We start from the raw sequence: 16,594 nt of genomic DNA, 5'->3' as shown, positions 1-16,594 counted from the left end.
TTGAGAAGGATTTTGCATGTGCAACTCAAATTTATACCCAGATCTATTTTTTGTTATAAGAAATAGGACTTCTTAATTTATTATCAATTGAACTGGAAAATACAAAACAGCTTAAAATTAAAATATATTAGAATGCATGAAATCTATAAATAATGCATAAAACAGCATTAGAGAAGTTTGGAGAATCTTTAAGGTGAGGCCTATTAGGACTATATTATTCATATTAGACTAGGACTATATTATTCGTGTTAGACTAGGACTCTATCTAGCATCTCTATATATTCGCTCCATGTACTCTCAGACATTATTATTGAATACAACACAATTATATTCTCATCTGGTATCAGTTACCTAGGGTTTTCCTTTCCAACATCCATCTCCCACCTCACTTCATAGCAGTAGCCGATGGCATCAAACCAAGATACACCGTATGAGAAGCGGTCTAGTCAACGACGTGGCATTGATGATCCGTGTCAAATTTATATATATGTCTTCCCCCTCCCTATGTGTTAATGTGGGTTGCATGTGCTTGGCTATGTTTTCTGTGTGCATGATACCCCAATTGGTTGTGATCAATTGGCTATACAGGAAGTTTGATGGGTTGAGAACCATCGGCTGTTGATAATAAACTGATACAAATGCCTAGATTATTCTGTTCTGTCACATACTGACATGGGTGCACAATATATATATATATATATATATATATATATATATATATATATATATATATATATATATATATATATATATATATATATATATATATATATATACACACACACACACAGACATATGTAGATACCATTTTGAAGCCGGAAGAGATATATACTTATGAAACTCTACTTTGAAACTGAGAATAGACTCAGCAAGTAAGGGTAGGCACATTCAGTAGATATAATCACGCATATCAAGATACTAGCATATACCCTAACGTCATCCGATTATTTCACATCAAATATATCAGTATTCAATCATTATCTCAACATGCAAACACACTTTGGTGGTGCCGCAGGACCAATCGCATGCCCATACATGAGGGTCAGCGCATATAGCTCTGACACGGCTCCGAAGCACCCTGCCGTGTACCGCAGCACAAGGGGATTGATCACAACCAATCGATGAACCGCAGCTGATATAGTAACGTTTGATCGCAACCAAACGGTAGACCGCAGCCCGAATAGTAAGTGTATATCTGATCTCAACCAGATTATGGACTGCAGCCCTATATATATATATTTATATACCTGACCGATCGCAACCGGTCTGGTTAACAGCCGATGGTTCTCAACCCATCAAACTTCCTGTATAGCCAATTGATCACAACCAATTGGGGTATCATGCACACATAAAACATAGCCAAGCACATGCAACCCACATTAACACATAGGGAGGGGGAAGACACTAGAGATATGACTAAGGGGTTCATGCATCATTCACCTAGGCCAACGGGATACCAATTCGACTAGCATGCAATACACAAGACTCTTTTATCATACGAATGGTACCCGAAACATCAAACTAGACTCAGGCACGACAAACGGGGTCCAATGGGACACCACGGGACAAGAGGAAACATCAAACGGGGAAAACCACCATATTCCACACTGGGATTCCAGCGGGTGGCCGGCCGGTGGAGGGCCACCCGCCGGCGGCACAACTCAAGGCAGCGGGCAGTCGCCTGCCCGCTGCCGGGCGACCTATTGGGGCAGCGGGTAGGTGGTGGGTACCACTGCCCCCACCTACCCCCCCACTGACTCTTATGTAATAATTTGGTCCCGGGATCTTTAGTGGAACCCGAAACCATGTCCAGACACATTTAAACACAAGCGACGACACCACGTAATCAAGTAATGGATTAAAATCAAGAATCACATTAAATACATCCTAACATGACTTCTAAACATAATCAAGACTCAATACCCGAACAGGCAAAATCCCGCCCAAACATACCAGGAATATCACAATATGAAATCCACGATTTAACCCTAGGGCTCTAGTCATATTAAAATCAAGAACATCAAGATTATCAAGATCAACACATAAATATCAAGATCACATCATAAACATCAAGATTATCAAGATCACATAAATATCAAGATCATCTCATCAACATCAAGTGTTAGTGTTTTTATATGTCCAAAAACCCCATATTATAATTGGCAATATTATTATAGCATACTAAGATAGGTTTAGAGTCTGTTCGTTTGGTTCTACAACTAACTGATCAATAAGAAGCAACAACAGAAGAACTGACACTGAAGATCTGATTTAGGAAGCTGTTTCCTTAAAAGGCTCACGCGGTTTTATCAGACCAGTATGGAAAGATGATCAGCGTATATTTTCAAGAAAGGTATGGACCTAATCTTCTGAGATTACATTCCTCTTTTACAGTCCTACCTTCTACAATCAAAGTCAACTATGGAGAGTGTTTATTGAAGGATTTATAAGTACCCTTATTTGACAAGAATTAGGGTTACGCCGAAAATAAGAAGAAACACTCCATATCTGCTATATGAGACTAGAACTTTGATTGACATGCGTCTTCTCAGTACAATATGTTCATGGTGATTAAGATGATGAACTTGAGAAGAGTTACTGCTGCTTAAACGAAAGGACACTGTGATCACACTGTTGTGGGAACAACCTTATAGAGCGTCATTGAAGTGGACTGCATCAGAGCGGGCTCTCCAAGTGAAGGGATTTCATTAGACTTCTGTATGCATGGCTCTCCATCTTCAACAATCCACTAAACCTGTGTAGACTGGGTTTGTACCTTGTGTGGGGCACTTGGGTTAGATTATTGTATATCTACCTTTGTACATTGGATTATGATTTAGTGGATTGGACGCCTATGTGATCGTCCCCCAGACGTAGATACACACCGTATCGAACTGGGTAAACATTCTGTGTCTTTGGCTTTTGTGCGGTTATCTTTCCTTTATATTCTCTTCATGATTTATCGTTACTGATTGTCCCCTTAACTGAATCAATCAGTAATCTAAGTCAGTTATCTAATTCTGTCAATTTACTTAAAATGAGGAATTGCAAAATTACATGTGGTATCAGAGCTTTTAAGTCTACATAGTGACTTGATCCGAAGGGCTGTTTTAATTTTGCATTCTCTCGTTTTTTTTTTTGTGCGAGTCTGTCTGTGTGTTCGTTGGCTGGTTGTTGTATTCAGGATGGATGCAAGTATGAAACCACCAGAACTAGATGGTCACAACTACTCTTTCTAGAAGGCTCGTATGGAGATATATCTTCAAGCACAAGGTACTAGGGTTTATCGCACCATCCTAACTGGGTGGAGTCAGCCTACTACCCCAAATGCACAAGGAGTTGCTCAAGAAAAACCCATGGAGACTTGGACAGACGATGAATTGAATGCCTCTGATCTGAACAACAAAGCATTGAACTCAATTGTAGGATCACTGCATGAATCTGTTTTTACGCTTGTTACAGGAGTAAAAGAGGCTAAACGGGTAAGGGAGATTCTTGAAACCAGATTTGAAGGAACCAGTGATGTCAAACAGCCAAAGCTGCAAATGGTTCTGTTAGAATTCGAAGCACTCAGAATGATTGAAGACGAAACCATTTCGACCTTCCACAGTAGGGTTCAGAACTTGATGAACCGAGCCTCAATACTTGGGGAACCGTTCACTGATGAGAGAGTGGTCAAAAAGATCCTTAGATCTTTACCTAAACGTTTTCGAATGAAAGTAACCGCTATTCAGGAACACACAGGTTGGGAAAAGAAGACAGTCGGAGAACTCATGGGAAGTTTAAACACATACGAACTGGAAGTTCTTGCTAATGATGATATTGGAAGCAACAGGAAAGGAAAGTTGGTAGCCTTTGTGGCTGAGGCTGATCGAGAATCTGACACAGACGACATAGATGATGAAACCTTAGCTCTTCTAACCAAAAACTTCAAGAAAATCTTAAAATGTTTCAACAGAAAGGGTCAAGGTCAGCCTACCAGGACACAATACAAAGGCAACAACTCCTCATATCAAAAGGTAGAAACAACACCTTTCTCACAAAACAATCAATCTCAGACTTGGTGATCAAGACAAATCAGAAACAGTTCCACAGACTCAGGAAAACCTCTCAATCGGTCAGTAAAGTGTAGGGAATGTGAAGGATACGGTCACATACAGGCTGAATGTGCAACATATCTCAAAAGGAAAAAAAGGCTATGTCTGTAGCTACTCTTAGTGACGATGAGGAGGAAACTTCAAATGATCAATCAGATGATAATGTGGGAAACTTTGTAGCCTTCTTTACTGCTACAGACCTTCAGTCAGACGGAGATCAATCAGATGGAGAATCATACATATCAACTGATGATTTTGAAGAGAGACATAATCAACTTGAGACAGAATTTGCAAAACTTGTTGCTAGCTGGGAACAACTTGTGAAAGTGAATAAAAATCTGAATGACGAGCTGAAGCAAAGAGATGATCTTCTATAGAAATTAAATGCAGAACTGATCATAAAAGAAGATCTCATCACTCAGATATGGTCCAGAGAAGGAAAATTAATCAAGGAATTGGAGAACTTGAAGAAAAATATCCAGATGATGGACACCACATCTACCTTAGATAAGATTCTAGACTCTGGCAGAAATCCTAATGATAAAAAGGGTCTGGGATTTGAACAAGGAGAATCTTCGAATAACGCAACAAAGTTCATCAAAGAGGGAATGTCTAAGACTACAGATGATCGCAGATATGAACAAGGACAGTCATCTCAGTCAGTTCAAAACAAGGGAAGGAGGTACGATCAGAGTACTGATACTGACCTGGGCAGATCAACTCATCAATCTCATTATTCGAGGTTCAAAAATAAGATTGTCAAAGTTAAATATTACACTCCCATTTGCCACTACTGTCAAACAAAAGGTCATACTCGACCTGAGTGTTACTTTTTCTACAGAGATCAAAGGAAGGAAAAATATCAGAATAAGACTATTACACCATTCGCTAGATAGGTTTGGGTCAGAAAGTCAGAAGTTATCTGCTACCCACCATTGTTCTGACTGCGTCTACAACTGATGCTAGATGGTATTTCGACAGTGGATGTTCCAGACATATGACTGGGAATATCAAGTGTCTGATGGCGGTTCAGCCTAGCAGTGGAGCTGTAACATATGGAGATTGACAAAAAGGTAAAATCGTTGGGAAAGGTATACTAAATGTACCAGGTTTACCTCAATTAGAAGAAGTCCTGCTAGTCAGTGGGTTGAAAGCAAATCTAATTAGCATCAGTCAGTTGTGTGATCAAAATTGGAATGTGTGTTTCGATCGTAACTGCTGCAGAGTTAGTGACAAAGCAAATCAACTGGTTATGGAAAGAACCTGGTCCTCAGACAATTGCTATGTTTTGACAAATGAAACTGCATGCCACCTATCCAAATCTGATGAATCGAAACTCTGGCATAGATGACTAGGTCACATAAACTTCAGAGATATGGATAAGCTGATCAAACTGGAAGCAGTAAAAGGTGTACCTAAGATCAGAATTGATCCAGAAAAAATCTGTGGCGCATGTGCCATTGGGAAACAAATCAGAACTCCACACAAAGCTGTAAGAGGTATCACCACTGAGAAATGCCTAGACCTTGTCCATATAGACCTCATGGGACCAACACAGACTGAAAGCATTGGGGGAAAGAAATACATATTTGTGTGTGTAGACGACTTCTCTCGATACAGCTGGGTATACTTTCTGAGAGAAAAGACAGAAGCTTTCAAGGCCTTTAAGACGCTGTGCATAAGAGTTCAGAAGGAAAAGGATGAATCTATTATAAAAGTTCAGAGATTAAGGAGTGATCATGGAAAGGAATTTGAGAACTCACTATATTCAGACTTCTGCTCCGAGCATGGTATATCACATGAATTCTCAGCTCCTAGAACTGCTCAACAGAATGGAGTAGTGGAAAGAAAGAATCGAACTTTACAGGAAATGGCTAGAGTTATGTTGCATGCTTCACATATGCCACAATGCTTCTGGGCTGAAGCAGTTCACACAGCGTGTCATACTATAAATAGGGTCTACCTTAGACCAGGAACAACGAAAACTCCATATGAGATCTGGAAGGGAAAGAAGCCAAACTTGAAATATTTTCATGTGTTTGGGACTAAGTGTTATGTGCTGGCTGATAGAGAACAAAGAGGGAAGTTCGAACCCAAAAGTGATGAGAGCATCTTTCTTGGGTACTCTCCGAACAGTCGTGCCTACAGATTCTACAACAAGAGGACTCAATCTGTGATGGAGTCAGTAAATGTGGTTATCGATGACAATCCGGAAGAATCAGTAGACTCAACAGTGATAGAGTCTTCTCTAAGCGAGTTTGATGCAAGTAATAACAACAGTCAACTCAAACCACAAGAATCGTCAGACAAAGATCAAGAAAGTTCGGAACAGGAGATAGATCTCATAAATGATGTTGGTAAAGACAAACCCACCAGAACTCAGAAAAACCATCCATCAGATAACATTATTGGAGATCCATCAGATGGGATGAAGACTAGGAGCAGAATAAGAAATAATCTGACAGAAATATCTGTATCTGCTTGCTATACCTCAAAGATAGAACCCAAAAATGTCAAAGAAGCTTTACAGGATGATCTGTGGATCAAGGCAATGCAGGAGGAGCTACATCAGTTTGAGCGGAATCATTTTTGGAATCTTGTACCAAGACCTGATGGTGTCAACATAATTGGAACGAAGTGGATCTTTAAAAATAAAACTGATGAAGCAGGGAATATAGCCAGAAACAAAGCTCGGTTGGTGGCTCAAGGTTATACACAGATTGAAGGGATTGACTATGACGAGACTTTTGCTCCTGTAGCTAGACTCGAGTCAATCAGAATCTTGGTGGCTGTCGCATGCATTTTGGGATTTACATTATATCAGATGGATGTCAAGACAGCATTTCTGAATGGGTATCTCCATGAAGATATCTATGTGGCTCAACCTAAAGGTTTTGAAGATCCAGAACACCCTTCTTATGTCTATAAGCTTCGAAAAGCTCTCTATGGCCTTAAACAAGCTCCACGGGCCTGGTATGAACGACTGACACAGTATTTGCTCCAGCATGGGTATAAACGCGGAAGTGTTGACAAAACTCTGTTTGTAAAAACTACTGGAAGTCATGTAACCATAGCCCAAATCTATGTTGATGACATTGTGTTTGGATCAACCCTGCAGAAATACACTGATGAGTTGGTAAAAGTGATGGAGGAAGAGTTTGAAATGTCCATGGTTGGTCAACTGACATACTTCCTAGGTCTACAGGTCAAGCAAAGTTCTGGAAGGATATTTTATTTTGCAAGAGAAGTACGCTAAGAATCTTGTCAGAAAGTTTGATCTGGAATCATGTAAATAATCCAGAACACCTATTGTAACACCCCAGATTTTCAAGACTTTTAAAAATTATATAATAAAGGTATTCTCTTATTAAATCCCAAACAGAGCATTGTTAAACATAAAGGTACGGGGTGCTATGCCACACCTGAGCTGGAGAACTCTATGCACAGGCTAACTAACTAAATTCCGTAATAATGTAAATGGCACGCAGGCCGAAAGAGAAACTATCTACACTATGCCTTGAATCTCTAGCGCGCTCCAGTGATCTACTCGTCTGTGCCTGAAAGCCAAATATATCTGTTCAGCGAGAGATGCTGGTAACCCACTCCAACGCGTTGAAATACAATACATATAGAGATATATATATAGATATACGAAAACCATTTTGAGCATGAAGATATATTCTATGAACTCTAGCTTTTAAAACCGGGAATGACTCGAAAGATAAGGCTAGGCACAAGCAACAGTTATAACAAGCGTATACAATCCACAACAAGCAAGACAGATAAAGCTGAGCACAATTAATAAACATAACCCAACATAAACAATCCCCAGCATAAATCCCATAGTCACATCCCCCAAGATACTCATAACTCATCCATATCTCATCACATAGCACACTTTGTTGGCGCCACAGGACCAATCGCATGCCCATACATGAGGGTCAGCGCATATAGCTCTGACACGGCCCCGCAGCACCCTGCCCCGTATCGCAACACGGAGGGGTCGATCGCAACCGACCGATGAACCGCAGCTCATCATAGTTTGATCGCAACCAAACAGTGGACCGCAGCCCAAGAGTATGTCATCTGACCGCAGCCAGGAAAGTATGAACCGCAGCTCATGTAGAAACATTTGAACGCAACCAAACGGTGGACCGCAGCCCAAGAGTGTAAATCTGACCGCAGCCAGCTTCTGAACCGCAGCTCAGGGATAACCAATCCGATCGCAACCGAATTGGGGTGTCATGCACACATAACACATAGCAAGCACATGCAACCCACATTAACACATTGGGAAGGGGAGAAAGCATATAACAAAACCTATGTGTGATCCTTCACATACTAAGAATGGTCCTAAGGGGTTCATACTTCTTCCACCTAGGTCAACGGGATACCAATTCAACTAGCATGCAATATAAAAGACTCATAAACCTACGAACGGTACCCGAAACATCAAACTAGACACGGCACGATGAACGGAGTCCGTTGGGACACCACGGGGATCGGGGAAACATCAAACGGGGAAGCCGGGGTCCCGAATGGGGGAGATTTCCAGCGGGTAGCCGGTGGGTGTGGGGCCACCCGCCGGTAAGCACTGTTCCGGGCAGCTGCCCGCCCCCCGGCTGCCCGCTGCCGGAGACGTCCCTTCTGGCCGCGGGTAGGTGGCGGGGTCCCCTGCCCCCCACTGACTCTTTATACACAAAACGCCCCGGGAACCATTGTGGAACCCGAAACCATGCTTAGACACTTTACAACGCAATTAACGATCAACACGTAGACAGTTAACGGATCAAATACGAGAAACGTACGACACATAACCTATCATGCTTTTCTAAACATAATCGACACCCAAACATGCGATTTCCCCACCCGATACACCAAGAATAATATCATACGATACAACCTAGGGTTCTAATCACTTTTATACCAACAAGAATACGATTCGTCTTCTAATTACAAGATTCGGTATAAATAACACATAAGCATCAAGAATGCCATACAATTATCAAGAACGACATATAAACATCAAGAACTCCACATGATCATCAAGAACACCATAATTATCAAGAATCTCCCAATATCAAGATCACCCATGGAATTATCCCATCAATCATCAATAATAATATCACAAATCATCAATACACGATAATATGGGGAAAACCTATGGGGGAAATCATAGCTATAAAATAGGTTTTGTTGAGACATGGGTTACCTCTTAGCCTTAATTAATTCCTTGGCTATGAAGGGTCTTTCTTTAAGCTTTCTTGCTTTCTTGATTTCTTCTAAGGGAATTCTTGGAGCTCTTTTGGGGTGGTGAGTCGTTTATTGTGGTGGGGGGTTCTAGGTGCCTCTTAAGTCCCCTATTTATATATTTAGGAGTCCTGGTTAGGAACTAATATTATAGGCTTGCTAATTCTATTCCTTTTGGAACTAAGGATTGGGTTTAGGGATAAGGGTCCATGGTCCGTAGTGGACCATATTAATTAATTAAAGGGAATCCTAATCGTAGTCTGAATAGTAAAAGGCCTACTTCCTTTATTCCTAATAGATAACTAGGTCTAGGATTCCTAATTAGAATCTGAATAGTAAAGGGTTTACTATCTTTATTCCTAATAGGCTTAGGACTCTAATTTAGGCAAGGGTCCACGGTTCATGGTGGACCTTATTAATTAATTAAAGGAAACCTAACCGAATTAAATCATATTTAATTATTATTAATGGGATTAATTTTAATAATTAATCCGGGATTGAAGGCCGTAACACGGGGTGTTACACTCTCCCCCCCCCCCCCTTACGAGAAGCTTCGTCCCCGAAGCTTGGAAATCATTGCGGGGGTAACGAGTCCAAAGTAGTACGGTGGTCCTATGGCGAAAGCGTTCTACGGGGAAACTGTATAATTGTATGTTTATGTGTGCTGGGTTTTTGGGAACGATTAGGTTTAAAGGGCTAAGAGAGTGGGTTTCAAACTTGAGGACAAAGTGAATTTAGGAATTAGGATCAAAGTTTTCAAGGTTGCAACTTAGGGTGTGAGGTTGCCACCTTGTATAGAATCGTTAAAATAGGGGATCAAGAGTGTGGTTGAAGGGTAGAAAGGGTTTTGAAATAAGGAGGGGGCCGATTTTCCGATGGAGGGAAGGGAATTCGGCTAGGATGGGTTAAGTGTTCTCGATCTTCAAGTGACTATTCTGGTTTGATGCTTTGATCACGAAGTATTGACGAACTGATGATCCTTCTTCCTTGGTGTTGGCACTTGCTTGACTTTAAGATCCTTGTTAGACCTTGCTTCCCAGGCTAAGGTTTCATCCTTCTCCCCTATCTTGAGGGAATCTCCCGTGATGATTTAACACTTACTTCTTTAATGCGTCCAAGGTCTTGACCAAGTTTGGTCAACCAAGCCAATCTCTTAGGGCTCACTTCCCAAATTCTTCCCAAAGTTTCTTGGGAGTCGGTAAACTTTGGGTTGATTTTCCCTTCTTATTGAATTTCATCTCCTCTTTAGTGAATGAAATTCTTAGTAAGACTTTATGTCTTCCCCGAGGTTCGACTAGTTGTGCCTTTTTGTGTTACTTTTAATGGTGAGGGTGTCCTTGCATGCTCTTTTTCTTTTTGAAGCGCAGTTGGTTACCTAACCTCGTTGTGGAATGACTCGGTGACTTAACGAGTCATCTCATTTCCTTATGGGTCCTTAATGACCCTTGAGATCTTGGCACAAATGTGCTTTTTACTTTTTGCCTAGCACCACGGACTACGTAGTTCTTTTTTTTTTTTTGAAAAAAGACTACGTAGTTCTTGATTCCATACAACTTGTAAGGAGTCCTCTGATTTGTTTGAACGATATCCATGGTTTGAAAGAGTCCCGGTCCATCCTTAGCATTTTGACCTTTAAGGTCTTTGTGAGTCCTTAGCACGAGTTCCCAACTCGCCTCCTTGGTTCGCACAATCCTTTATGCCAATCATTCCTACTCGGTAGCATCGTAAAGTCCAACTTCAACCCCACGTGTAATGCAATTGGTTGTGCTTTTCCGATGGTGTCTTGCGTGTCAAGGTCTTTTACCGATGACACCATGTTTGGGCGACCCATGCTTCTTTACCCAAGACTCGCGTTCATCAATCGAGGCACACAAGTGCGCCATGAATCAATAAAGTGAGGAGTTAAGAAATCAGCACATTGTACTAGTGGGCGCGAGGTGGGCGGTCGTCCGCCTGCCAAGCTCCTGTTGGGGACCCGTCAAGGTCCCGTTGGGGACCCACGGGAAGGTGACTAGGAAGAGTGAATTCCTTCGGGGAAAATCCCAAGAATGCACAGATTCAAGTCCCGACAAGCCCCATGTCCATGTGCACAATAGAAGGGACTTGAATACATAGGGTGGCCCATCGTATAGTTTTATTGATCCTTAGGTACGAGTTTATAGATGAGTCAAGACTCTCGCATGTTCTTTTTGCTCAGTAGGTCGGGTCCGATTTCCAATTAACAACCTCGTCACCTTCACCGGGTGGTTGGTTATAAGCCACCTTTGTCTTTGCCTTGCTTGATTAATGATAAGACTTCTTGGTTTTTCTTGGAGTTCGGCTTGTCGCTCGTTCTTTGTTCAGTCCTTTGGTGACCAAGTGCTTGGTGATGCATTTCTCTTCCTTGGAATGCATTGATTGATTGCCTTTGACGTCGCATGGTGTTTTGGCGATTTTGTGTGTTACATGTACTTCTTACGGTGTCATAAAACCATCAAGGTCCTTGTTCCCAGGTAAGACCCTTATCGCCGGGAGGCTCTAGTTGTATGATACTTTCCATGCGTCTGTTGCCTCTTCTTGTCACATCGAGTCCTTTTCGACAATTCGTGCTAACGATTGAGAAAAGACGTTGTTTATGTACTACTTTTCTTTCTTGCATTTAATTGGCGTTCCCGGTCTCCGGGCTGGGATAGTTGCGCCCATTCTTAACCAGTTCCGGAAGGGTTCGCTCATGCTGGAGGGAGCGGTCTCCCACTTCCGTTACTCCTTCTTTCGGGTTTGTCCCTAAATTCCCTGTTTGGTAGAAGTTGGCATTACTGGTGTAGGCTTCGTTGGGTGTGCGGGGTTTGCTTACAATTAGGGCCTTCTGGGTTTCGTAGTTGTGGTCTGTCACAGACTTCTTTATCTTGGTTGTCTCTGTAGGATCTTATTCAGGCGCAAAATGAGCCAGCTGGAGGGATCGTTTGTGGTATTCCTTGATGGTGGTCATCCCTTGTTTTAGGTGGTGGATTTTCCTCGTACATGGTTGCCCTTACAGGTGCGGGGTGGAATCGTCCCCGTAACCGTGCCCCTAGGCACTCCTAGTTGAACCCCTGGTTGTTGCCAATAAGTGGGTTCTTCGTGGATTTATCAAAGACAAGCCTCGTGTCTTGAAGTGGAATGAGGCTACCCCTACGCGGCGTTCCTCTGGGTATTCCACTAACCCGAGGACTTTGTTGAAGGTTCGGGTTCATTCTTCGAGGAGTGTGGGATCCTTGACTGTCTTCTTGTTGGCGCCATGCTGCTGGTTTTCAGGGTCAATATTTATTGTATCGATGAGTCAGTGTGCTGCACCCTTACCTTAGTGTGGTAAGCGTAGGGGGAAGTTATTTTAAGTTAGAGAGGGATAAGGTGAGGGGAGGTTACGTGTAGGTTTTATCGTTACTGATTGTCCCCTTAACTGAATCAATCAGTAATCTAAGTCAGTTATCTAATTTTGTCAATTTACTTAAAATGAGGAATTGCAAAATTATATCAAGATTATCTCATAATCATTTTAAAAAACCTTATTAAGACACAAACATGGAATTGCATATCAAAGGAGTCAAAGAAGAAGATTATAGCAAGGAAAATGGGTTTTGTTGAGATATGGGTTACCTCTTAGCCTTAATTAGAATCCTTGGCTACTAAGATTGTTTCTCTAAGATCTCCTCTTCTTGATTTCTCCTACGTTTGGTGATAGGGGAATTCTTGGGAATTCTTGTGTGGTGGAATCTATTGTGGTGTGAATTATAGGTGTCTCCTATATATATCTATCTAAGAGTCCTAACTGGGGTCTGAATGGTAGGGATTTACTTATTCTATTCCTTATAGGACTAAAGGTTTAGTTTAGGGATAAGGGTCCATGGTCTATGGTGGATCCTTCCTAATTGATTAAAGGAATTCAATTCTCTTTTGAGGGTAAGTAATTAAAAAACTAGTTTGGGTTAGAGGCCGTAACCCGGGGTGTAACACCCTCCCCCCTTACAAGACGCTTCGTCCCAAAAGCCTAAGCGTGGATCCATTCTTTCACCCCTGGAGGTCACGTATTTGGCCTCCTGAATTTAGGAAATGTGGCTCCACATGTCGTTTGTTGTGGGTAGAGTGGAGCTTGGTGAGGTGGTGTTTGGAAAGTTCGGGTCTACCTTGGTTTCCTGCTCCCGAGCTAGACGCCCTGCGCGTGCCTAACATGGCCTCGATTGCCGCCACTTTCTTATCCAATGAGTGTGTTGCGAGGATTAGTGTGACACCCCGTATTTCCCTAAAATAAATTATAGTCCCGATATTAAATATTTTTAATAAAAAAAATATTTATATAGTTATTTATTTTAAAACAGGCTCGGGACTACGTATTATGGTGAACCAATATTTTGTACAAAATATGCCTAGACCCAAAATTGTTTTTAATTCCTAAAAGCATAGTATTATCTCTGAGCCCAAATGTTTTATTATCCTAAGCCTATATATATATATATATATATATATATATATATATATATATATATATATATATATATATATATATATATATATATATGTGTGTGTGTGTGTGTGTGTGTGTGTGTGTGTGTGTGTGTGTGTGTGTGTGTGTGTGAGTGTGTGTGTGTGTGTGTGTATGTGTGTGTGTGTGTGTGTGTGTGTGATCATTTTTATGCCCCAAAATATGAGTATGTATGTTTCTTGACCCAACAAAAGTTACCCAACCCAAATCTCCAACCCAACTTCTTAAAATAGTTTGACCCTAACCCAAAATGGAAGTATAAACACTACCACAACTATTTGTGTCTTCTTTCCTCAATAATTCTAGAAACCAAACGCCCCCTTCCATCTCTTACATGTGGCTGAGCCTTCACCTTCATCCTTCTTCCTTTTCTTCCGTGTTGATCGACGACGAAGCATGAGTGACGCAGAGCAACGGTAGTCATAGTCGGCAGGTGGAGTAGCCCCGGTGAACGTCTCGTCCGTTGACGGCAGCAAGGCGAGACAGGGCAGCGACGTTGGAGCTCGGCAGTACGCGTGGCAGCATCGGCGTTCTCTAGTAGCTTCCCGGCGACCTCTATTCTCCGACAAAGCTCCGGCCTCTCCTTCTCCTCCATTCGGTTTTTCGGCGTCCCCTGTTCCAGTGGGCAGAACATCTCCGGCAGTGGTTGGAGGCTCGTAGCAGTGGTGGTGCGTGGCGACAGTGGAGTTTCACGGCAAGCGTTCTCCTCTCCTTACTGACAGCGGTGCTCGGAGGTAGCTTCGGATCGAGCTCCGGCGATGTAGTGGCTCCGGTGTACCACTGGCAGAAGTAGGGTGGTGGTAGCACCCGTGTTCCACCCGCGGAGTGGTGTGCATGCAGATCGAAGAAGAAGATGGCGGATGGTGAGCTCCTACCTTGTTTACCTTGCTTGTTTAGTGTTAAGTAGGTTGTTGTTTAATTAAGTTATTAAAAGGTAGCTTAGTCTAGTGGTAAGATGGGTGGTTGTGTTAGTGGTTGGCTAGGGTTTGACTCTCACCTTAGCTTATAAAGTAACTATGTTCTAAATAGCAAGTTTCACCTTAAGTTTTGGTTAATTAGCTTATTTATTAGTATATTTGCTTAGCCTCGATGGTTGAGCTTGTGGATAATTTAGGGAGGAACTAGAGTTCAAATCCCCTTATAAGCCTAATTAGTCTTAACGGTTTGATTCACAGGTTCCCGTTTGTCTTATGAGTTGAGCCTAGCCTAAGTTGGCGTTGTTTTTTGTTGGATAAGCGAATGAGGTAACCCATGCTCTACAAAATCTAATTTTTCTTACCTATGTGAATATTTCTTGGATTCTACATGTATTTTGCTATGAAATGTGAGTGTTTATGCATTGTCTTGTGAAAATGCATATCTAGAGCTTGTGTTTAGGGTTCTTGTATGCCATTGCTTGGCTATTCCTTTGATTCAAGTCATTTTGTTGTATTTGGTGAGATTTGGCATGTTTTGGACTTGAATTTGAGTTTGGAGATAAAAATCCCCGTAGGGATTTATTTTGAGCACAGGTATGTACCCGCGGGCGGAACGACGGGTAGAGCTCCACCCGCCGCCCACCCGCGGGGAACATATGGCCGGTGGGTAGTGTACCCGCAGGCGGAACCACGGGTGGGAGCCTACCCGTGGGTCCACCCGCAGGGAACACTTTGGTGTTTGATTGGGATTTGTTCCCCGTGAATCTTTTGACTCGGTATTTGGTATTTTGACTTCCCGATGTTCTTTTATGGAACTATTTGAGCGTTTTCTTGATATTTCGTATGTCTAGAACTATATGGTAGGAATCCATGTAGATTTTGGTGTCTTGAATCGTGCTAAGTGTTCAACATTGTGTTTCATTGGACCGGGATGAGTCTTGTGTGTTCCTCGGAACTACGTTTGGTTTACCCGTTTGATAAGCATGCTAGTCCGGTGTTTAAATGCTAGCATGTGTGTTATTTGTACCTTCCTATTGGTTGATGATAACTTGTGTTATTCATCGTTATTGTTGTTGGACTGTGATCCATTCCTTGATTGAGTATGGTTTCATATCTTCATTGTGATCCATTGATTGATTCCTGTTGTGGTGTGGTGTGTGTGGCTTTACCTGGATTGCACGATTAGTGGTATGGGACACTAGTCACCAAGGTATTGCAGTGGTCCTCGTGGTGGCCATGACGTGATTATGGAGCTGTGGCCTTTGTGTAAGGTTCACGTGTTTATTTCTGGGATAACATGTGTTATCCAGGGCATGTGTTGTCGTGTGTGATCGGTACCCTCGTGTACTATGAAATCGGTGGTTTTGTTGGAGGTCTCTTGGAGGGGGAACGACGGTTTTTAGGGGAATAAGGTTGGACTTGGTGTACAGGGGTCCTGGAGGTAAAGGTTGGAACTAGATATAAGGTTGGGGGTAGCCATAAGGTTGGAACCGGGCATAAGGAAGGCATATCAACTCGTGATGTGTGATGTCACGAGGGCTTGTGTAGCCATTGTTGTGAGTTCTCTTCTTGTGACGTGTGTAGTCACAAAGGCATGTGTTGCCGTGTGTTGTGTCTTTATTCCATGAGTTATGCATGTCGGGTAGTAATCTATTGTGTGATGATAGATTGTACCTTGAGACTTCTTGTGAATCGTTGTTGTTCTTTGTAGTTTTGGGATGTGTTCCCGTGTTCTTGTTGAGAGTGTTGAGTCTTGTGTTGACTATTACTCTTGGTTTTGGACTTATATATATATTCCGTTTCGAAAATGGCTTTACAACTTATATCTTATC

This window comes from Ipomoea nil, unplaced genomic scaffold, assembly GCF_001879475.1.
Source record: "Ipomoea nil cultivar Tokyo-kokei standard unplaced genomic scaffold, Asagao_1.1 scaffold3162, whole genome shotgun sequence".
Classification (NCBI taxonomy): domain Eukaryota; kingdom Viridiplantae; phylum Streptophyta; class Magnoliopsida; order Solanales; family Convolvulaceae; genus Ipomoea; species Ipomoea nil.
The sequence above is the reverse complement of the archived record's forward strand: the minus strand, read 5'-3'. Positions refer to the sequence as shown.